This window comes from Rousettus aegyptiacus, unplaced genomic scaffold (genome assembly GCF_014176215.1).
Source record: "Rousettus aegyptiacus isolate mRouAeg1 unplaced genomic scaffold, mRouAeg1.p scaffold_m13_p_14, whole genome shotgun sequence".
Taxonomy (NCBI): Eukaryota; Metazoa; Chordata; class Mammalia; order Chiroptera; family Pteropodidae; genus Rousettus; species Rousettus aegyptiacus.
This window is the reverse complement of record NW_023416289.1, coordinates 31365568-31377696: the sequence shown is the minus strand read 5'-3', so window position 1 is coordinate 31377696 and position 12129 is coordinate 31365568. Positions and strand designations below refer to the sequence as shown.

Here is a 12129-nt window from a genome sequence, read left to right as displayed (position 1 = left end):
CCAGCACTTCTGTCTGGGAGGAACTCGTCCCTCCAACCCTCGCCCTGAAACCAGTTCCTCCTCATATGTCCCTGGAGCCTTTGAGCTGCTGTCCCAGCGCTGGAGCTCAGAGCGAGTGAGTCCATCAGCAAGTAAGTTCACGCACACCGGCTCTTTAAGAGAAACACCTGGGACTCCAGCAGTCCTCTGTCTCAGTCAGTCACAGTCCTTGCTGGTTTTCACAGCCAGAAGTTATGGGGACTTCTCTTCCTGGCACTGGAACACCAGACTGGGGAGCCTAGTTTGGGGATCCTCGGGGGAGAGCTCCGCAGCCAAGATATCCCTCCAGATTTTTAACTGCCACACACGAGCGTAGGACCAATCCATTCAGCATCTCCGCCCCTACTAACCGGTCTCAAAGTAGCTTCTTCTGTATATGGTCAGTTATAGGACTCTGTTCGGCTAGACTTCAAGCAATTCTTAATGATGGTTGTTCTGCAGTTTAGTGTAAATTTGATGTGGTCAGTGAGAGGAAGCAAGAATAGTGTTTATCTTCTCTGCTATCTTTACTAGAAGCTTCACAAATGTTCTTACTAACATTTAGAATGATGATTCCTTTCCAGAGGGTTTTCAATTTACTTTGTCCAGATCCATGAGAGAAATCTCTACCTATGGTAGCTACAGCTTTATGAAATATATTTCTCAAATAATAAGACCTGAAAGTCAACATTACTCCTTGATCTATGGGTTGAATATTGTTAGGAGGCAGGACAACATTAATCTTTTACCTCTCCATCACAGCTCTTGGATGACCAGGTGCATTGTCAATTAACGGTAATATTTTGAAAAAAAAAAAAATCTTTTTTCTAAGCAGTAGTTCTCAACAGTATGCTTAAAATATTCAGTAAACCATATTATAAACAGATATGCTGTCATCCAAGCTTTATTGTTTCGTTCATATAGCGCAGGCAGAGTAGATTAAGCATCACTCTTAAGGACCCTAGGATTCTCAGAATGGTAAATGAACATTGGCTTCAACTTATAGTCACCAGCTGCATTATAGCCCCTAACAAGAGAGTCAGCTTATTCTTTGAAGCTTTGAAGCTAGGTACTGACTTCTCTCTAGCTATGAAAGTCCTAGCTGGCATTTTCTTCCAAAATAAGGCTGTTTCATCTAGATTGAAAATCTGTTGTTTAATGTAGCCATCTTCATGAATTATCTTAGCTAGGTCGCTGAATAACTTGCTTCTACATCCACATTTGCTGCTTCACTTTGTGCTTTAATGTTATGGAGAGGACTTCTTTCCTTAAACCTCATCAACCAACCTCTGCTAGCTTCAAGCTTTGCTTTGCATCTTCCTTACCCCTCTTAGCCTTCATAGCATTGAAGAGAGTTAGGGCCTTGCTCTGGATTAGGCTTTGGTTTAAGGGAATGTTGTGGCAGACTTGACCTTCTATCCAAACAACTACAACTTTCTCCATATCAGCAATAAGGTTGTTTCGCTTTCTTATCATTCATGTGTTCGCTGGAGAAGCACTTTAATTTCCTTCAAGAACTTTTCCTTTGCATTCACAACTCGACCGTTTGGCACAAGAAACCTAACTTTTGGCCTACCTTGGCTTTCGATATGCCTTCCTTACTAACTTAATCATTTCTAGATTTTGATTTAAAGTGAGAGATGTGCAACTATTCCTTTAACTTGAACATTTAGAAGCCATTAAAGGGTTATTAATTGGCCTAATTTCAATATTGTTGTGTTTCATGGAATAGGGAGGCCTGAGGAGAGGAAGACAGGGAAGGCCAGTAAGTAAAGCAGTCAGAACTCACATATTTATTGATTCACCATCTTATATGGGCATGGCTCATGGTGCCCCAAAACAATTATAATAGTAACATCAAAGGTCACTGATCACAGATTACCATAACATACATAATAATAAAGTTTGAAGTATTATGAGAATTACCAAAATGTGACACAGAGCCATGAAAAGAACAAATGCTATTAGAAAAAAAGGTGCCAATATCTGAACAGGCCACTGTTGATCTGGGAAGCATGTCTAATGGCAGTGCTGTGACAAATGGATCACAGATACCTTTGAGAGAATCCAGTGGGACAGCCAGCACTAGACCCCTAGCATAAACTTTTTTGGCGGGAGATCCTGGATGCACAGACATTTGGGTGGTTCAGCCAGAATAGCCATAGCAAGCAGGGAGCAAAGCCCTGGTACCCCTGCAACTGGCGTCACCAGCCGGCCAAAAACCCAAGCCACAGTGGCTTGGCCAATGGCACAGTGAATGACGAATCTGCTACAGTCACTGACCTCGAAGAACCCTACGTTGTTTATGTTGTTGGTGTGACGTCCCCACCTGCTGCAACATCAAGTATTACTCAGAACCCCACCACAATGTCTCTCTCTGCTCTAGCCACGCCAGCTGAAGGAGAGCAGCCCAGCACTTCAGGCACATGGCAACCCCCCGTGGCTGTGTCAGGTCCCCGATGCTCTGCATGCTGGATGGGAACAGCCGGAACTGTCCAATAGGCGTGTCTACTTTGTTGAATGCAATACCAAAACCACCACCTGGGAACAACTTCTTCCTCCAGGCTGGGTGAAACACACATACCCTGGAGGCAGGTTTTACTATGTGGATCACAGCACTCAGAATATCACCTGGCAGCGCCCACAGCAGAGTATGTGCTGACCTACCAGCGGCAGCAGTCACAGCAGAATCAGCTCCAGGGCACCATGCAGCACTTCAGCCAAAGATTCCTCTACTAGCCTTCAAGTGCGTCTTTGACTGCCCGGGAGAAGAAATAAGACAATGGGTGGGTGTATTACATTAATCATAACACATGCACTGCCCAGTGGGAGGACACTTGGACCCAGGGGATGATCCAGGAACTAGCTCTTCCCCCAGGGTGGGAGATGCAGTACACCAGCGAGGGGGTGCACTACCTTGTGGACCACAATATTTGCACCGCCACCTTTAAGGATTCTCGCTTGAGGTTTGAGTCAGGAAGCAGGCAAAGTTACCCTGGTGCCTACAGCCAAAGTTTTAGGTAGAAGTATCAACCATTTCCTCTGCCATTTAAATGCCCTTCCCAGCCACATGAAGATCAGTGTTTCGAGGCAGATGCTTTCTGAGGATTCTTTCCAACAGATCATGAACATGAAATCCTACAGCCTGTGCCACCGGCTCTACATCATCATGTGCAGCGAGGAGGGCCTGGACTACAGAAGCATTGCCAGAGAGAGGTTTTTTCTCCTGTCTTACGAGGTGCTCAACCCCATGTATTGTTTATTTGAATATGCCTGGAAAAACAATTACTGCTTGCAGATCAACCCTACCTCTTCCATCAACCCCGACCACCTCACCTACTTCCACTTTATTGGCAGATTCACTGTTATGGCTTTGTACCATGGAAAGTTCATTGACACAGCCTTCACCCTTCCTTTCTACAAGCAGATGCTCAACAAGAGACCAACCCCGAAAGACCTGGAATCCATTGACCCAAATTCTACAACTCTATCATCTGGATCAAAGAGAACAACCCAGAAGAGGTATGGCCTAGAGCTGTACTTCATCTAGGACATGGAGATTGGGGGCAAGGTGACAACTCATGAGCTGAAGGAAGGTGATGAGAGCATCTGAGTGACAGAGGAGAGCCAGGAAGAATACGTGATGCTACTGACCAGCAATTCACCTGGGGCGTGGAAGGAAGGAAGGAAGGAAGGAAGGAAGGAAGGAAGGAAGGAAGGAAGGAAGGAAGGAAGGAAAGAAGGAAGATACTAATAGACTTGCTCCATACAGAGTTGCCACAGACCTCCAATATCTGGGAAGCATAATAAAATAGTGTGTCTGTATCCTGTGTGTGTGGATTTATTTCCAGACTCTCTGTTCATCTTTGTGTTAGTATCACAGTCATATTATTGTAATATTATAATTAGTCTTGATATCTGGTATTATAAATCCTCCAAGTTCTTTCTTCTTCAAGGCTGTCTCTGCTATTTTTGGCACTTACTATAATATAAATTTAGAATCAGCTTCCCAATTTCCCTAAACACCTTCTAGGTGTTTAGAATTTATTTGGATTGCCTTGCATTAGGGAGGAATTGACATTTACAAAATTGAGTTTTCCAGTTCATGAGCAAGGCATATCCCTACATTTATTTAGATCTCTACCTCAATAATGTGTTTTACTGTCACTGCAGAGGCCTTTTACATCTTTCATTAGACTTATACCTAGTTATTTGCTGTTTTATACTATTGCGAATGTTTTTGTCTTTTAAAATTTTATTAGTTGCTATTGCTGATATAGAAATATAATTAATTTTTGTTTGTTGACTTTGTATCTTATAACTCTGCCAAATTTACTTCAGTAAATCACGGTTCGTGATTCTTTGGATTTCCTATGTATACAATCATGTTATTTGTAAAAATAGCCCTTTTATTTCTTCTCTTCAATTCATTTGTTTTCTTTGTTTTCTTTGCTTGCCTTAGCACCTTGTCTAGACCCTCTAGAACAATGTCGAATAGAAGTAGTGATAGCCAACATATCTTTTTCATTACCAATTTCTGATAGAGGTTTAAGTATTTTATTTACTTTTAGTAGATATTTTTAGATACCCTACAAAAGAAGTTTCCATTTATTTTTAGTTTGCTAAGAATTTTTATAATGAAGTGTTGAATCCTGTATGATTCTTCGACATCTTTTGATATGATCTCATGATTTTCTCCTTTATTTGTGATTGTGCAAAATTATATTAATTGATTAAACCAGTCTTTTAATCCTTCATTGTTGTATATTGTCCTTTTTCTATATTGCTGGATTTAGTTTATTAATACTTTGTTTAGGATTTTTACATGTAAATTCCTGGGAGAAATTGGCTTATACTTTTCTTATAATATCCTTGTCAGTTTTGAAATCAAGGTTATTCTGTCCTCATAAAACAAGTTGGGAAGTGCTCCTTCTTTAAGTAGTCCTTGAAAATAAATATTTATTCTTCTTAAATGTTTAGTAGAATTCACTAGCAAAACCACCTGGACTTAGAGGGGTTTTTATGGGGGGGAGGGAGTTTTTAAATTATAAAATCAATTTATTAAACAGATGTTTCTATTTTCTCTTGTTATATTTGGTTGTTTGTGGGTTTTTTAATTTCATTTAAATTTAAAAATTCTTTGCATAAAAGTTCATTGTCTTCTTATTTTTTTAATGTCTGAAGATTGGCTGTGATATCCTCTTTGTCAATATCATGCTGGTAATTTGTTATTTATCTTTCTTTTCCTGATCCATCTTGACAGGTGTTCATAGATTTCAATATTCTTTTTTAAAGAACTAATTTTAACTTTGTTATTTCAGTATACATTTATTTTCAGCTTATTAATTTCATTTGTTTCTATTCTACTCTTTACTATTTTCTTTCTTCTACTTTCTTTGGTTTACTGCTGTTCTTTTATTAACATTTAAAATGGATATTTATATCATTGATTTTCAGCCTTCTTTTCTATCATAAACATTGAGGCTATAAAAAGCAGTTTTATCTGCATACAATAATTTCACTATGTCATATTTGCATTATTGTTCAGTTCAAAATATTTTCCAACTTTTATTGCAATTACTTCTTTGACTCATTAGATTCCCCCCCCCGGTTTTATTGAAATATAATAGACAATTAATCGCTTGTGTTTACATTGTTCAATTCAATGAGTTTTTTCAATTATAGTTGGCATACAATAATATATTAGTTTCATTTGAACAGCATAGTGATTAGAGATCTACCTGATTATCTTTGTCTTTAAATTGGAATATGTAATATTTTTACAATTATGCCATTAGTGATACATAAAGATTAAAATCTACCATCTTTGTTTTTCTTTCATTCCATTCTTCTATGCTCATTTATTCAAATTTTTACCTCCTTTTTGATTAATCAAATCATTTTTATCAATCCATTTTCCCCCTCTCCTAACTTGTTAAATACATATTATTTTACTTTTTAAAATCTGGAGATTACAATACGAATCTTTTATTTGTTGGAGTCTAAAACAATTAGTGCCTTTATTTCTTCCTAGATGATTAAAAATAAATTTTGAAGTTTTCAGCTCTCTCTTTCCTGAAGTAGATGCTTTCTATGCCCCAGTTAAACCCTCTTGACACCATTTCCATGCATGTTAATTCATTTGACAACTCCCAGCATCTGTTACTCAGACTGAGGGCTCCTTTGGATAAGCTCAGAGCAGGTTAGAAATACTGTGAAATCAAAAGCTCCTTGGATTACTCGTTAACCCATTAATTCCTGACTAGAGTTGATGGGTAAATCTCCCAACTTCTTTGCACCTATAGTGGGTTTAACTCTGAGGTGCACGTTCTTCTTTTGTCCCAGAGTTTATAAACTAGATTAAGCTCTGGTTACCCATAGTGTCATTGGCCGTATTATGCACACTTCACTGGCTCTCTTTCCTACCTCATGTCCCCGGTCCCCTGTTGATATTACCTGGGTTAACTTCCCAAGTAAGTTGTTTAAACTCAGATCTTTGCTTCAGAGTCTGCTCTGGTAAACTCTCCTCCCAACTTTTATGATATCGTTGTCATATATTTTGATTCTACGCGTATTTAAAACTTGTACGTCATTAATGTTTTTATTATATGCAGCCTGTACTCACTTAGATTTACATATACATTTCCTTTTTCTGCCATTCTTTAATCTTTCCTGAATTTCTACCCTTAACCCTGGAATTATTTTTCTTATACTTGAAGAACTCCTTTTAGAATTCCTTCTAGAGTGGCGTGTAAGTAACTAATTCTCTGTTATTGGTTGTCTAGACATTTCTTCATTTCATTTTTATTTATGAAGCATATTTTCACTGGCTACAGAATTCTAGGTTGGCAATTTTTTTTTCAGCACATTTTCTTCTGGCTTCCATCCTTTCTATCAAAACTTCTTCTGTCAATTTTATTGTTCCTTTAGAAGATAATGTATCTTTTTTTCTCTAGATACTTTTAAGATTTCTGTTTGTCTTAAATTTTTAGCATCTTTACTATGAGATGCCAAAATGTGACTTTCTTTGTATATATCTAACTTGGTAGTCAATCTCCTTTCCTCTTGTTCCGAACCCCAATTATGCGATGTTAAACATTTTTAACCAGTATTTTACATTATTTTCTGTATCTTATATGTTTACTCTCTCTGCATACTTCAGTCTAGACCTATTTCTAGTTCATTAACCCTCTTGTCTCTCTGTTCTGCTTTAAATCTACCTGTCTTCCAGTTTATTGACCTCTCTTAAGTGTCATTCTACTGTTAACTCCATTCATTGTGTTCTTATTTTTGGTTATTGTCCTTATAAGACTAGAATTTCCATTTGATTTATTAAAATGAAACTTGTTTGCTGGTGGAATTTTCCATTTACTTATTTTCATATTAATTACTTTAAGAAATTGATTACTAAAGTATAATGTATTGAATACAATAAGTCAGAGATCTCCAGATGGACATTGGACTTTGATCTTCCCCCATTTAAGCCTTCAGGTGATGCCTCAATCATAGCTGACAGCTATGGATGGAGGGAGAGAGAGAGAGAGAGCAAGTGAGTGCTTATTATAAGGAATTAGTTGACACAATAACAGAGGCTGAGAAGTAGAGGCTCAGGAGAGTCAATGGTATAGCTCCAGTCTGAGACACAGTATGAAGTCAAGAGAAGACTTATATCCCAGCTTGAAGACAGTCAGGCAGAGAGAAGGAATTCTTTCTTACTCAGCCTCATATTTTATTCAGGCCTTCAGCAGATTGGAAGCTCTCTGCCCACATTGGGCAGGGCAATCTGTTCTACCAGTTGAAATGTTAATCTTATCCAGAAACACTCTCACAGACACAGTCAGAAATAATGTTTAATTAAATATCTGGGCACTCTGTGGCCCAGTCAAGTTGATACATAGAATTAACCATAACAAATACATATAGGAACGTGTACATATCTTAAGTGTATATCTTGGTGAATTTTCACAAACTGAACACACTTATGTGTCTGGCACCCAAATAAATAAATAAAACATAACCAGCACCCAAGAAATCCCACTTGCTCTCCCTTCCAGTTCTTGGCCCTCATTAAGGGTAACTACTATCCTGACTTCTATAGATTAGTTTTGTCTGCTTTTGTATGCCTGTAAAATGGAATCAGATAACATATTAGTTACTTATTTCTGCATAGCAAATTAATCCAAAATTTCACAGCTTTAGATAATAAACATTTATTATTTTACAGTTTCTGTGAGTCAGGAATCCACACATGGCTTAGCTGGATAGCTCTGGCTCAAACTCATAAATTTACAGTCAGGCGGTCAGCTATGATTGTGGCATCACCTGAAGGCTCAAATGGGAGAAGATCAATGTCCAGGTGGCAGATGGTCGGCAGTATTCGGACCGTTACAGGTTGTTAGACTGAAGCTTCCCTTCGTTCCTTGCCGCATGAGCCTCTACATTGGGCAACTCGCACCACGCCAACAGGCTTTCTTCATGGTGAGAAAATGAAAGAGAGAGAGCTAGCACCCAAGGTGAAAGCTAGAGTCTTTTTGCAACCTAATCTCAGAAGCGACATTGTGTCGTTTTTGTCATTTTCATTAGAAGTAAGTCACTAAGTTTAGTTCACACTCACGGGGAACATTTTAAACAAGGAGATGAATATCAGAGGCAGAGATGATTGAGGGACACCTGAGACTCTATTGACCATATATGTCCTCTTTTGTGTCTGGTTTCTTTTATGCAATATTACTTTTTGGGAAATTTGTCTGGTTATGAATAATTTATTATTATCACTGTCTAATATTTCATTCATTTATCCATTCAATGATTGATGGGCATTTTGTAGTTTCAAGTTTGGAGCTGATACAAAGAGTGCTGTTAAGGAGTATTTTAGTACACGTCTTTCAGCAAACACTTACTTGCATCTCTGATGGGTAGAATTGCTGAGTCATAGGTATGCATATGTTCAGCTATAGTAGATATTGCCAAACTAATTCCCCAAAGTGGTTGCCATAATTTATACCTCCACCGGGGTGAATGAAAGTACTGGTTGCTCCGCATCTTCACTAACACTTCATAGTTTCTCTCTTTCATTTTAGCCATTCTGGTAAATATACAGTATATCCCATTGCAATTTGAATACACATTTCCACAATGACTAATGCAATTAAGAATATTTTCATATGCTTATCGACCATTTGGATATCATCTTTTATGAATATCTTTTCAAGTATTTTACCCATTCTTCTATTGAATTGTCTGGATTTTTCTTATTGGCTTGGAGGAGATCTGTACATACTCTGTGTATGAGTCTGTTAGCTTTATATGTGGCACATCTTTCCCCACTTTGGTGTGTTATTACTATCCTAATACTGTTTTGATGAACAGAAGTTTCAAATTTTAATATATTCAGCTTTCTCAGTTATATTCTCTTATGGTTACTGTTTTTCATGATTGTGCTTCCTTTGAAGTCATAATGACATTCTTATATTTTTCTTTAAAAGCTTTATTTTTTTTACATGTTTTTATGTTATTATATGTCACTTTTTAATGTATCTGTTGCCGGTATACGGAAATAGAAAACAAATTCTATTGAGCTTGAACTTACTTTAAATTCACATGTGAATTCTAAATTTGTAGATTCTTTTGTATTTCCATATTATCTACGGATAAAAAATTTTATGTTTTTTTTCTATAGTTATACATTTACTTTCCTTTTTGTGCCTATTGTTCTAGTTAGGACCTCAATAGTTGCTTTAAAGTCCATTTCTGATAATCACAATATATGGGTCACTTCAATGTCTGCTTCTACTAATTTTCTATCTACTATCTATTTTCTCTTTTAAAAATTTTATTAATTACTATATATTTTTCTACCTATTATCCATTTTATATTGGTTTTGATTATTTCATACTGTCTCCTGACATCTTGGTAATTTTAGCTAGAATACTAATTATTACAGATGACAAATTAGGTAGATAATTTGGCATTCAGTTGGATGTTATCTCCCCTCAAAGAGAACTTAGTTTTGCTTTCCATCAGGCAAGTAGAGTAAGAGATAATTACCTTATTCTAGTTTAGGATTGAAAGGAGTCTAAGCTTTTGTTTAGTTTTTTGAGACAAGTATCTATTTCCAGTTTACCCTTCGGGGTGTTAAGTGAAAATCTAAATTTTGCCAAGAGTTCTGCTCGGTTTCCAAGTTTCGAGACACTGCTTTATATTGGCACCTCACTTCCAAACTATTTTGAATCAGGAAATGCTTTCGAGGAGGAAAAACTGCAGAACATTGAGGTCATCTCACTTTACCTCTCTCCTCTCCAGGGTTCTGACCTATGTTACCAAAAATAGAAATGACTGATATGATTAATTTTTTTTGACTATTTGCTCAATAAGCTTACAACAAGTGGGGGAACAGCAAAAAATATAAAGTAAGATAACAGTATACCTACGAGTCAAAACCACCTTTTAAATTATTTTTGTTACAGAAATTACATGTTTATTGAAACAATAATATAATGTAGAAATGTATAGATTAAAAAGCGAAAGTTCGTCATTCTTCCTGCCTCTATCCCAATTCTTATTCCCCAAGGGTAATCGCTGAACTAATTTGGTTTCTTTTTGTGCATGTTTGCACATGTGTGTTTTCAATTTTTAAAATGAGAACATGCTGTTCTGAAACTTCTTTATTTTCAATTAGCAATATGTCCTGGACATATATATATATCATTGTGTATATATCAGTCTTATTTCTTTTAACAACTTTACAGTGGTGCGGTAAAGATATTATAACTTACTAGAACATTTATTGATGGATATTAACATTATTCTCAATATTTTGCTTTTAGAAACAATGCTGCAGTGAATATCCTTGAACGTATGTATGCTATGTTCTATGTGTCTATGTGTGTGTCTGCGTGTGTGTGTGTGTGGTGTGTGTGTGTGTGTGTGTGTGTGTGTGTGTATAATCATATGCCTCTGTAGAATAGTGTCTAGAAGCACAAAGTGTGGATCAGAGAAGACATATTTTACATTTGGGTACGTAATAGCAAAGTTTCCCTGTAAAATTCATGATATCTTTTTAGTTACACTAATTGTTTGTTATAATGAAACTATCTTGGGTAACTGAATGACAAGAAAGGGCTGCAGATTCTTTTGTTGTTTTAGAAGTTATGGTCTAGACAAGGATCAATAAACTATGGCTTTTGGGTCAAGTGTTGCCTATAGCCTGTTTTTGCCAAATGGGGCCTGCAGCCTGTTTTTGTATGGCTCATGAGCTAAGAATGATTTTTACATTTTTAGGGGTTTGTAAAAAAATCAAAGAAGAGTATGCAACAGAGACTGTGGTCTACAAAGCCTGACTATTTACTGTATGGCCCATCATGGGAAAAGTTTACTGACCACTGGCCTAGAACATCTTCTTTAAGTTTTAATGTGCATTTGAATCTTGAGAAACTAGATTCAGTAATCTAGAGTGGGTTTTAGATTCTATATTTCTAACAAGGTCCCATGTGATACTATTGATGGTGGTCCCTGGACCATACGTTGGGTAACAAGTGTCTGTTTTGCACTATCAATAGCACTTGAAATGTGGCTAGTGCAACTGAGGAGCCGAATGTTAAATTTTATTTCATTGTAACAAACTGATATTTAAATTTTAAAACTACTACTTAATTCAGTGATTGGAAAACTTTTAAATGGTATGTGAATTTGTTTTTTAACTGTCAATTTTATACAATTTAAACACAGATCAAGTATTTCCCATAAAAATTTAATGTTCAAATTGAGATGCATTCTAAGTGTGAAATGCAGCTTTTAAATACTTTGCACAAAAGACTGTAAAATTATGCAATATAGACACATGCCAAATAATTATATTGTACACCTTAAACTTATACAATGTTTTATGTCGATTATCCCTCAATAAAACTGAGGGGAAAAGACTGTAAAATTGCTCAGTAATAACTTTTATATGATTACATGTTGAGATATTTTTATATATTGGTTAAATTAAAGTTAATTAATTTTAATAGCTTCTTTTTGCTTTTTAAATGCAGCTATCAAAAATTTTAAATTACATATGTGGTTGATGTTCTATTTCTCTAGAACAGCACTGGTCTAGAGGGACGTGG

The 12129-nt window shown here is 36.6% G+C and overlaps 2 pseudogenes; one reads left to right on the top strand and one right to left on the bottom strand.

The window, feature by feature from the left end:
- Window positions 1-472: 472 nt before the first annotated feature.
- LOC118611316 lies at window positions 473-1698 on the bottom strand (annotated as a pseudogene).
- Window positions 1699-2033: 335 nt separating this feature from the next.
- Window positions 2034-10329, top strand: LOC107521401 (annotated as a pseudogene).
- Window positions 10330-12129: the final 1800 nt, after the last annotated feature.